Source organism: Lissotriton helveticus, chromosome 2_1 (assembly GCF_964261635.1).
Source record: "Lissotriton helveticus chromosome 2_1, aLisHel1.1, whole genome shotgun sequence".
NCBI lineage: Eukaryota > Metazoa > Chordata > Amphibia > Caudata > Salamandridae > Lissotriton > Lissotriton helveticus.
The window spans coordinates 1,710,198,565-1,710,210,606 of record NC_136059.1 but is presented as its reverse complement, the minus strand read 5'-3'; positions in this window follow the sequence as shown (position 1 = coordinate 1,710,210,606).

The following is a 12,042-nucleotide window of genomic DNA, read 5'->3' as shown; positions in this document are numbered from 1 at the left end:
CAAAACTGTAACATAAAGGGAGTCACAATCATTTAAAAAAAATCTCTGAAAGCAGTGATTGAAAAACCAGAAATCGACAGAAAAGGGAGATGGGCCATCATGACGACAAGAATTTATAACAACACATATACACTGGTGGCTACTATGGCCCAAATTCCGATGACCCTGAATCACTTCAGAAAATATATGCCAACCTACTAGCAACCAATACTGGGAGGAGATTTTAACATCATAATAAACCCCTCAGAAGACAGACACCCTGCAAAGAACCTGCCCAACCTGCCAAAAATGAGAGAATGGGTGGGGCGATGTATGAAAGACCTAGGCATGGTGGATGTATGGAAAGAGAAAGGAAATGTAAATCAACGATTCACCTATAAAAAGAAAAGACTGGGGCATGCATCTACAATAGACTTCTTCCTTATCAGTAGGGGCCTGGTAGAACAAACAGAAAAGGTGGAACCATTCCCAGCCCATATCTCGGAACACTCTGCGGTACAACTCATCCTGATGCTAAAAACTTCACCTCTTCCCCAGAAGGTGGACTGTGGATAGGAGTATCTTCTTAGTCCAGGCATACAATGAAAAAATGGCAGTTATCAGAGGGAAAATCCTTAGTATCGCATCACACAGGAACAAAGAAAAGACGCTATTTATTGAACAGATTGAAAAAGACTTGTTATCTCTAGATGAGGACCTCAAAACTGCCAAATCTAGCAAATCAATTTCTGAAATAGAAGATAGCATAAGAAACAAGAAAACAGAGCTGAATAACTTCCTGGAAACAAGAGTAAGAGATAAATGGGAAGCCAGTAAACTCTCACATTATGAATACTGAGAAGGTTGCGGGAGGATCCTGGCTTGGAAAGTAAAAACCGAAAGAACTAAAAATAGGATCACAAAGATACAAAGAGAAGGTCATCCAGGATACACCTCAGAAAGCAATGTAATTAGGCAGGAATTTACACGCTTTTTTGAGAATCTTTATACGGAAGACCTATCTAGCACTGGAGACCAAATACAGAAGTTCCTAAACGGAATTACTACTCCGGCAGCATCTCAGGAACAAAAGCTTGCTCTCAATCAAGAGATCTCGAAAGAGGAAGTCAGAGTGGCAATTAAGACCCTTAAAAGAGGGAAAGCCGCTGGCCCAGACTCCCTACCAAATTAATTATATCTACATCTCCAAGAAACACTGCTAACACCTCTTACAGAACTTTTAAACTGTATATTTCTAGATAACCAAAAACTCCCAAACTCCTGGAACGATGCAATCATTACCATCATCTTAAAACCAGGGAAAGCCCCAACTAAATGCGAATCATACTGGCCCATCTCCCTCTTAAATACGGATTCCAAATTATACACGCAGATTTTGGCAAAAAGACTATGGGCAGTGGCAACCAGGAGAGTTTTCGAGTTCAGCAATGCAGGCTGACTACTGACCGGTAGAGAGCAGCAGAGAGCTGCAGATCGAGACTGAAACGGCAAGCTGTGTGGACGTGAGCAGGACGCGAGCGGAGAGAGGTGGCGGCTGCTCCGGTAGCTCCGGTAGCTTTGCGGTCCTACGGCTTCTGTGGAGGCCGTCCAGGCTGTCCAGGCTTTACGGCGACAGTGACAGCGGGAGCATGACCGGGACAACCGGGACTCTGAGCCTGTGTGCCCTGCACCCCGTGTCGACCTAGCGGCAGGACCACACAGCGGGAACGAGAGCCGACCTGAAGGAGGAGTGAAGCAGTGGCTCTGGCCAGAAGTTCTGCGACGTGCTGCGGTGGAAGGTGGGTTGTTAATCACCCACTAGCTGCCAGCCCGCTTCTCGTTTCTCGCTGCTTTGCGAGTGTCCCGCAGCTTTGGTCCCCGACTCCCCGTGACCTGCTGGTAGCCGAGAGAGGTAAACAGCCAGAGTAGCCACCGACAGTCGTCTTTCAGCTGGGGAGGGGGGCAAGTGGAGCACCCCAGCCTCACATTTGGCCAGTGGAGCCTCCTAACCTCACAGTTTGGCCTAAACTAGGCAGAAGCCAGGTCAGGGCTGGGCGAGCACGGCCGTCATTAGCGGGTGGCCGGTAAGTGCGTGTCCGCGGCAGATTCAATTGAGGCAGCCTGACTAGGTCGGGAGTAGCCTGCGTTCTGCCGTGTGTGCCCCACTCGCCCCCACTCGCCTGCACTACAGACCCAGCACCTTCACGAAAACACGAACACACTCTTCCGCAGAGATAGCGGTGGCCTGAGGAGTTGGCTCAATGAACTAAGGAACAAAGAGTAAGGCACTAAGGAACTGAGGAACAAAGAGCAAGACAGACGGGGGGAAAAGTCAGAGGTAAAACTTCGACTTCAATCGGACCTGAGCAGCGCGGACCGCGCTGCATGAGCCGAGAGTTGATCGCCGATTTAACATAGTGACACTGGACACTACACTCGGCAAGCCCTGTCAAGGCCGCCAGGCTCGCAAGGAAGGACCAAAAAGTGTTAAATACTCGCGTTGCGGCATTAGCTACCACGCTTGAGGCAGCCAGGTGAGACTGTTGGATGCTTCGAATTTTAGTTTTACCCCAAATCCCTTTTACCTTTACTTTCACTTTTACCCAGCGCATCCTCAATCATGAGGACCAGAAATTCAAATTTAACCCAACTTCAGGAGAAGCCCCGACCCCACAAATCAGCAAGGAGACAAAAGGCTGAGTTATTTTATCCACCTGGAAGAGGGAGCTTCAACCTGGGGCCAGGGCTAATGCCTAAGGACGGCGAACAAACGGGAGCAACTGGAGCCACACCGACACCACCGGATCCATCGGCACCGACACTAGCAGCCCAACTAGGGAAGACCTCCAGCCCAGTCATTGTCACGGCCAATAATCTCCACCCCAGTGCCACAAAAATTATTACTGGGCCAGGTGGGAATAGAGATATAAGAGACTTTTTGTGTCCCAAAGCACCCACACTAATTGAACCCGGTGGGGCTTCGAACCCTCCACCCTCCCCACGCTTGGGAAAAATCCCTGGTTCTATTGACACGTCAACGGAGGAGGGGAACCCTCTAAGCCCCACAGACCCTTGGCGGCAACCCACCCCACTATCACGCAAAATAATTACGCTTCAAGGGAGAAGACCTTCCGAATCTTTGACACAAAATATGGATCCAACCAGACTTACTCACACAAGTTCTTTTACCCTGATTCTCCAACTGTCGGAGGCCCCTAACCTGACCCTCACCACACATGGAATGACTACGACTCACGAACCCAACAGGAACCAGGAAGCCAATGGAGTTAAAACATCTAAATTGCCTGCTATCTCCCAAATCCAGCCCATGAACTTGCCAAAACCCCGCACCCCGGAACACGACAAAGAGGCGCAGCTTCCTAGGCTCGAGTGCAAAGGACCAGATAAGGACGAAAAGCCTCCACTGATTGCAAACCACTTAACACTGATCAACGAGGCCCTTATCTCAATGGCAAATGCGGCAATAATGCACGCAGACAAGCTTGACGCCCAAATTAACATCTTACAAGTTGTCGCGGGGCTGATCTCTGGGATAGACTCTAAAGTGGACCACCTGAACTCACTAATACACAGAGCCCAGGACAGCACAACCTTAATATCCAAACCAGAGACATGTGGCTGTAGTCCTATATTGCTCAATCTAGAAAAATTACCAAACATAATGAATACACTAATTGAGGATCTCAAGAATGAAGTTAGCAGGCATCAGAATAACCTACCTGCACAGCATAACGCAAACGCTCTCTCCAACACAAAAGATACAACAAATTCTCAACCTGACGGCATAGACCACCCTCAAGAAGAGAAGAACTTGGGCAGTGAGCCCGCGGCACAGGTCAATGTGACTGGAATAAAACCCAGCACTACTCACCACAATAATCAAGATCTTCAGCATCCCCACAAACCTGGTTACCCCAGAAACTCAAATTTTATCCAGAAAAAATAAGAAAAAACTAAGAAAACTAAACAAGCAGAGAAAAAATAAATCCTACACAACCAACTCAATCCGGCAATGGTTGCTGCCCGGGAACCAGACCACCATTGGCCTCACTGATTCCCAAAAAGTTACCTGCCCCTTAGCCACCACCGAAACTACAGGAAAAACCTTGGCAGTCTCAGAAACCTTAAAAATTACTAATTTTATCCCCAGCTCTAGCACAGTGGACCACCCGGTAGCCCTCCAGCTAGCTCCGGCTTTGATCGAACAAAAACAAGCGCTGGATCTACAAGGGCAACATATTGGGGGATTTACTCAGGCACCATCAAGAGATCGTGAAGTCAGCCCCACAAGCTACCATCCTTGTGAAAAATCAAAGACAACCATGAGTGGAATGATCCAAGGCCCTCGAGACTCTAATAAATTAATCATCCCTCTCAGAACGCCGGAAAAAAGCCCTGAGTGCACCCCAAGGCACACTTGTGCCTAATTCTGAGCCTACCAGGAATTGGATCTTGAATCCCAGGCCACCCAGTTTAACTTTTCAGATGACATCAGCGCAGACAACAGGCTTATCAAACCAGGGCCAATCCCGCCCGATTAGCCCGGCACAGGCAACCTCTATCTGCACGCAGGCCAACGATACGAAGCACGCACATCCCGCTTACAACTCAACTCATATAACTCTCCAGGACCGGAAAATACTGCTGTTTCCTGAATATGCCTCACAGGGTAAGTGGGACACTCTTAACTGCAGTAATCTTTTAACACTTTGCACAAATATCCCTGGTCTGGAGGAGATAAAAACTATGGATTTTGAGACTGTTTCTTTCCTCACTCCAGACCCCAACGAGACAAGCGAGACCACAGAGTTAACCTTTACCAGCTCTCTCATGGCAGAGGCCCTGAAGAGAAACAATACGTTATTGGAAAACTGGGGTATACAAATAAAGACTCAGCCTGCATTAAAATACCCCTCACTCTTAAAAACTGGCTACCCAATGACTGGCACAGACACCCAGGAAAAAACGACTGGGAGGAACGTATGCATGAACGCTCCGCCTGATCGCGCTCCACACGCAGGGTCAATTCTCCAGGGGACCAAAGGCGGTATGAGAACAGGCCTCATTAATGTAACCCCCATCAAAATAACAACAAATCTGGGCCAGGGCAAACGCTCCTGCTCAATCAGGGGGCGTGCGAGCAAAGATTGGTCCTGGTTGCCGCAAGTTTTAAATTCCAGCTCCTAACACTCATTCCCCCAAAAATAAGGACCGAAACCATTACTGGACGATAAATGGCCAAGATAATTATACAAACCAAAAACTGATTACCAGCAGCCCGAACATCATGACCTGGAACGTTGCAGGAATCACAAAGTTGCTCCAAAACCACGCGGCAGTGACATTTCTGGAAGAGGCGGATATAATCTGCATACAAGAAACTTGGGTGACAAAACCAATATCAATAAGAGGATATGCAGAATATGGCAAACCAGCCACAAAGACCAACATATTTGGAAGACCCTCAGGCGGGTTATCCATTTACATCAAACATTTGCTGAACCTAGAATTTACAGAAATAAAAAATGTATCAAATATGTTCCTGGCAGGCATTCTGAAAGGCCTTCATTCGATCAACGGGCCATTCTCAATACTGGTAATCAACATCTACCACAATCCGCATGGGTCCACAACAAAGTACAACTTGCCCACGCTAACAAACCAGCTGGAAGCCCTGCTATTACAATATCCTTTATCGGATTGTATCATCCTTGGCGACCTCAACATACATAATATAGGGGTCACGGCCACACAAAGCCACCACCCTGCGGCCAGCAACGCACTGAACGCCCTAATAAAAACTTACAACCTGGCCACAGCTCATTCTGTCCTCTTAAAGAACAAACCTGGGGCTCTGGTCGCCCCAACATATAACAATCAAACAACGATTGATTACATCATTTTAAGCAATAAACTACAGCCTTTGACGTCAAATTACAAAGTGCATCAGCGAAATGAAAGCGATCATGCTGCCTTAACACTTACACTGAACCTGACAGCAGGAAACCGCCACAGGATACAATGCATTGGGGCCCCAACTAGGGAAGAATTTACAAAACTCCCTAGAAGGATCAAATGGGAGCCGGTATCAATTACCACGTTCGACAAATAGATAAAAAATTGGGCAGGTTGGCCTCTGAGCACCCACAAGATGGGCGCGATTGAAGAATGGGACAGAATCGCAGAGACCTTAGCATCTCAACTCCGAGGAGACACAGCAAGAACCAACAATTGGCACCCACCATCTGTACTTGGATTTATTCCGGCAATCAAAGAAAGCGCTAAACATCTGAACGCAAAACGAAGAGCATACTGGAAAAATGGTACAGCATTGGACAAAAAACTTCTAAAAGAAGCGGCAAAAAGCCATTCCAAGAATGTGTGGGCCGCGAAACGCGAGTATACCGAGGGGCAATGGCTGAAAATCTTCGATTTGCTGAGACCTTGCAAGTCACAAGAATTCTGGAGTTATTTAAACAACATACCTCAAGGCAAAAACCATAGAGAAAACTCACTCGACGCACACACCTGGATCGCCCACGTTAAAGCTGTATACAAAGAAAATCCAACCAGACCCCACTCAAATAAAACAGCCGCAGTAAGAGAAGGGCCAGACCTAACAGCACTCACGAAGGCCGCTCCTGGAAAATCCTCAGTATCCAAAATCCTAAAAAAAATCAGACAAAATGGTGCACCGGGCCCCAACGGCCTCCCGGGCTCATTGTTCAAGGCGAACATAGAATTCTGGTCTGAAAATCTGACCCAATTATACTCTGAATGCTGGCTTCTGGGGGACGTCCCAGATTCTTGTAGAGGGTCGCTTCTGCACCCAGTACACATGAAAGGACCTAAATCAGACCCGTCCAACTATCGCATGATTGCCCTCCTGGACATCGAGGGCAAGGCCTACGCGAGCACCATCTTGGCAGATCTAGCAAATTGGGCAAGCACAGAAGGCCTCTTGCCCCTCTTTCAAACAGGATTCCGACCCGGGGCTTCAACCGTGAACAATATAACAGCACTTTCTTATTTGGTCCACCAAGCTCGGCTGCGCAAAAGCCTTCCCCTTTTCGCCTGCTTCATAGACTATTCTGCAGCATTCAATGGGGTAGACCGCGCAATACTTTGGAAAAAGCTGGCACTCTGGAACATCAACCCAGCCCTGCTGAAAGCAATTCAGTCGCTGTACCAAAACACGTGGGTCAGAATCAAACTTTCGAGCGACTCCGCATCTGAGAAAATCAAAACGGACCGAGGCTTAAAGCAAGGGTGCGTCCTAGCACCACTGCTGTTTAATCTATACACAGCAGATATGGACCAAGCCTTGACAGGTGCAGCCTTAGCCACACCAAGGATCGGGAGAGCCAAAATCCAGCTTATGCAATACGCCGTTGACCTGGTACTTTTAGATCATACCAAAACAGGTCTACAAAAGGCGCTGTCGGCCCTTGCAATTTATAACGATAAAAACAGGTTGGTGGCCAACCAAGCCAAATCGAAAATAGCTATCTTCGGGCATTATCGGAAAAAAAAACTAGCTAAATGGAGGCTTGGTCACCTATTACTGGGATCTACGCAGCAATATAACTATCTGGGTGTCTGGTATCATGAATCGGGGCTACCTGGTGCTCATCTAAGGAAAATTCAATCTAAAGGGAAAACAATCACCTATGCCCTATGTAAACTACAAGCCACTTTACACAGCCCCACCACAATGGCAATCTAAAGAGTGCTAAAAGGGAAACTAATACCAGCCCTTAATTACGCCCAACAAGTGTTCCCTGGTATACTAAACCACGACCTGGAGAAAATTAATTGCATGGCAAAAAGAGACTATTCCATCTACCGGCGTGCATCAGAAACACTCTTGTACAACTACAATTCTCTCTGAACCAACAAAAGCTGGAAGAGATGGCTGCCCTGAGCAAATACTTTTATCTTACAACCGCGGCACACGAGAACACATTAAAGGCAGTCTTAAAAAACATCTTCCTGGAACCTGGGAACCCTTGGTCAACAACTCTTACCGCGGCAAAGGATCTCCTCAATTTAGCCACGGAGAACTGGGACTCCGAGCTAATCAATTATCCTGCCATTAAAAATGCAATGAAGAAACAAGTTCGTATTTGCTCTTGTGCACAAGACTTGGAGTCATTGGCAAAAAGAGGCCTCCATGAGTCTCTAAGTCTGCCGCACACAGTGTACAACTCTAAACACCATCTTACACAGGCAGTGGGCCGTCAAGCTCTAAATAATATTCTAGCCTATAGATTACATCCCTTGCCCCTCAAAGAACTATACACCACTGAACGTACAAGTTCAGCGACCAAGGAATGTAGGCTCTGCAAATATAAACGGGAGTCTCTGGCCCTTCTCCTATTCTGCTGCCCGGCCCTGCGCACAGCTCGCAGCCTCTACCTTAGGCCCATCATCTTACAACTGGGGACGCGCACCGCAAAGGAGGCGGCTCATCAATTATACACAATGAACTCCGTAAAACAGATGGCCACATTTGGAAAATTCATACAACAGGCTCGCACTAAGTTGATGGCCACCTCGAGTTAAAATGACCAAAGTCTCAACTGATGCACGTTGGGCTACAAGACCATGGACACTACCCCTTTCAGCCCACAAGTACTTTTTTTTTATTACACAGATCTGCCTTAAAGAAGACGATTTCCCTGCCCTTTTTAACTTTTGTAATTTTTGTATTTTGGTTTTAATGTAATGGTTTTGAGTAACCAAACAATAAATTTCATTAATTAATTAATTAATTAATTAATTCATTCATTCATTCATTCAGTGGCAGGGTCCCTAATCCATCAAGACCAAAAGGGCTTTATCAAAAGCAGGCAAATACATGAACTATTCCACGAGCTCATCGCTGCCATAGACATTGCAACTCACTATACTGTCCCTTTATCTGTAATAACTTTTGACGCAGCAAAAGCGTTTGATCGAGTCAGCTGGCCCTTTCTGAATGCTACCCTAACTAAATTCAAACTAGGTGACAAAATCGAAAAGGCTATATCCAACATCTATGCAAATCCTAACACAAAAGTACTAGTAAATGACGCTCTTAGTGACAAAGTACTCATAAAAAGAGGCACAAGACAGGGATGCCCCCTGTCTCCCCTTTTATTTGATTTTTATATTGAAACATTGGCAGTTCTAAAGAGATCAAAAACTTTAAACATGATGGATGGGAGAAAAAAGTGGCATTATACACCGACGAATTTGATGATATTTACTGGAAATCTAGCGAACTCCCTCCCCAAAATAGAGGAAACCATAGCCCAGTTTGGAGCTGTGTCAGGCTACCTGGTCAATCAAGCCAAAACAGAAATTCTTGAATGGAACACAGCCTCAGGAAACCCTCTTATCAAAGACAAAATCAAATATCTAGCGATAGAATATACAAAGGATCTAGACGAAGGAACCAACTTGAACTTCTCTAGGGTACACAAAGAAATAAGGCAACTACTAAAGGTCTGGTCAGGGCTACAACTATCATTCCAAGGAAAATCTAATTTAATCAAAATGACCATTATTCCAAAATGCACATACCTATTTCACTCCATCCCACTGAGTTTTAGTACTGAACAAATTTAAAAACTCCAGGGGGAACTATCAAGCTTCATCTGGGCCGCCAAGGGGGTCAGAATTGGGTGGAAAAAACTAAGAAGAAACAAAGCACAAGGGGAAATCGCCAGTCCGGACATACTGAAATACTGTAGATCCTTCCAGTTCAAGAACATTTGGATAATGACCAAATGGGGTAACTGGCCCACATATCTAAAAGCACTCATAGGCCCTGAAGAAGACCACTATCTGCACAAATTTGGCAATCCGAAATAAAAAAAAAAAAAAAAACTAAAAACTATAAAAGCTACAGCAAGATCCTGGCTTGAAATAAGAAGAACCCTAAAAATACCATATTATAGCAAATATGCACCAATATGGGATTCACCAGGCACCCCAGAATGTCTAAAAGACGCACTATCGATTCCGCTAAGGCAGCATAATATAGACTACTGGGGACAGCTGATAGAGAACAACCAGAATGTGAAAAGGGAAACCCTATACGAAGAAACACAGGGGTCAATATCCAGATTTAAAGTCTACCAACTAAACAGTTGGATAAATACCCTAAAGCAAAAACTACAAGGTGACGAGATCATTGAACAAAAACTCTTGAATCAGGACACTTTCAAAAAGGAGGTTTCTTACTGGTACTGGGCTCCTATAAGAGCTGGGAGCTAGAGTACAAAACCCCACAAGACATCTGGGAGAAAGACATGCCCGGCCTGGACCACCAAAACCTTTGGCTTACCTCTAACGCTATCATGGGCCGAGTAGTAAAATCCGCCCCCTTGAAGAAAAACCACCTCTTCACGATCCACAGATCATACTGGTCGCCGAAAAGACTATCTAAAATGACCAGTAATGAACCAAAAAAGTGTCCTAAATGTGGAGAAGAAAGAGCCAATGATCTACACATGTTCCGGGCATGCATAATGCTTAACGACTACTGGGACCAGATTGGTAAGACTCTCTCTAACGTGGTAGACCAGCATATAAAGGTAAGCACAGAAATGGTTATTTTTGGGATACAATGCAATGAAATATCTTTACCATTATCTAAAGACCAAGAAAGCATTCTTTTTATTTTGATCTTGCTGGCTAGAAGAGAGATCTGCATAAACTGGGTTAAACTATCACCACCAAAGCACATTGATTGGCTAAACTCTATATTAAGGGTATACAATCTAGAAAAGCATAGGAAATGCACTAAGAAAAACAAATTCTGGAATCTGTGGGAAAGGTACAATCTGAGAAATACTAGGGGGTCCAATGATTAAGGCAAAGGAAACAACGATCTCAAGTTAAATTGTTGACCCGAGTAGTCATAATGACTAGCTCTCCCACTACCGAAAATCGTGTGCCTTCCGGTTTGGACAAAAGAAGGCCCCAAAAGGACACGGTTAAAAAGTACTCCACGAAGGGCAAATCCGGGCTTCTCACTCCAAAGTACTGAATGGATACTGGGGCTTTCGACTCCTCCATACCACAAGGGAATTTGCTTGATGAGGACTTTAAAAAAAAAAAAAAAGATTAAGATAACGCACTGGGCTGCACAGACGAAATCTCTTTGGCTGTCATCTATGAGACAATAATCTCACACAGAGAGGAAACCCGAGACTGAGAGTCAGAAAACGCAGGGAGCATGCCGAAAGTTGCAAAACTCACTTCGACGGGTGGCTAAGTCTTGGTCTGAATTTGCCGAATGGATAACAGAAGCTGAGACCCGGATCTCTACTCTTGAGGAATAAATGATCATCCAGAAGGCAGTAATAGAGGACTTAACAGCACAGCGCAGTGACATGGCCTGGAAACTTGAAGATATGGAAAATAGACTCTGGTGAAATACCTAAAGTATTCTAGGAATTCTTGAAGGAATTAAGGGGTCCGACCCATGGAAATTTGTTTTAGGGATCCTTACAGAAGCCTTTCCAGAGCTGATACAGTGGACACGGGACAATGAGTTGCAACGGGCCCATTGGTTCCCTTTTCGGCAAAAGACTAATCATGAGGCCAGCAAACCTGCTCAATTGCTCTATCTAACTTTTGATCTAGACAGTTTCTGTATGAGCTGGCTAGGCTAGAAGGGGGTATGGGTTTGAGTTTTTTGTGCGCCCCGATTATTGTCATCAAACAGTGGAAAAGAGGTGGCAGCTTCGGCAGTTAATTTCCCCCTTTCAGGTTAAAGGTGCCCAAGTATTTCTATTGAATCCAGCCAAACTTAAGGTTATATACAAGGATAGTACCAGGTTTTTCTGCAACGAAGGCTAAGGAGTATCTCCAGAATATTGTAACCTAAGTTTGCAGTTGGAAATTAGAATAGAAAGGTATCCTTAACTATGAACTCATGGTATGTACTTATAGCATGTGGGGGGGGGAAAACAAACTCTATATAACTCTATAAGTGTAAGTATAATATAAGTATTAGCATGAGTAAAGGTTTAGGATTACGCTTTTTAA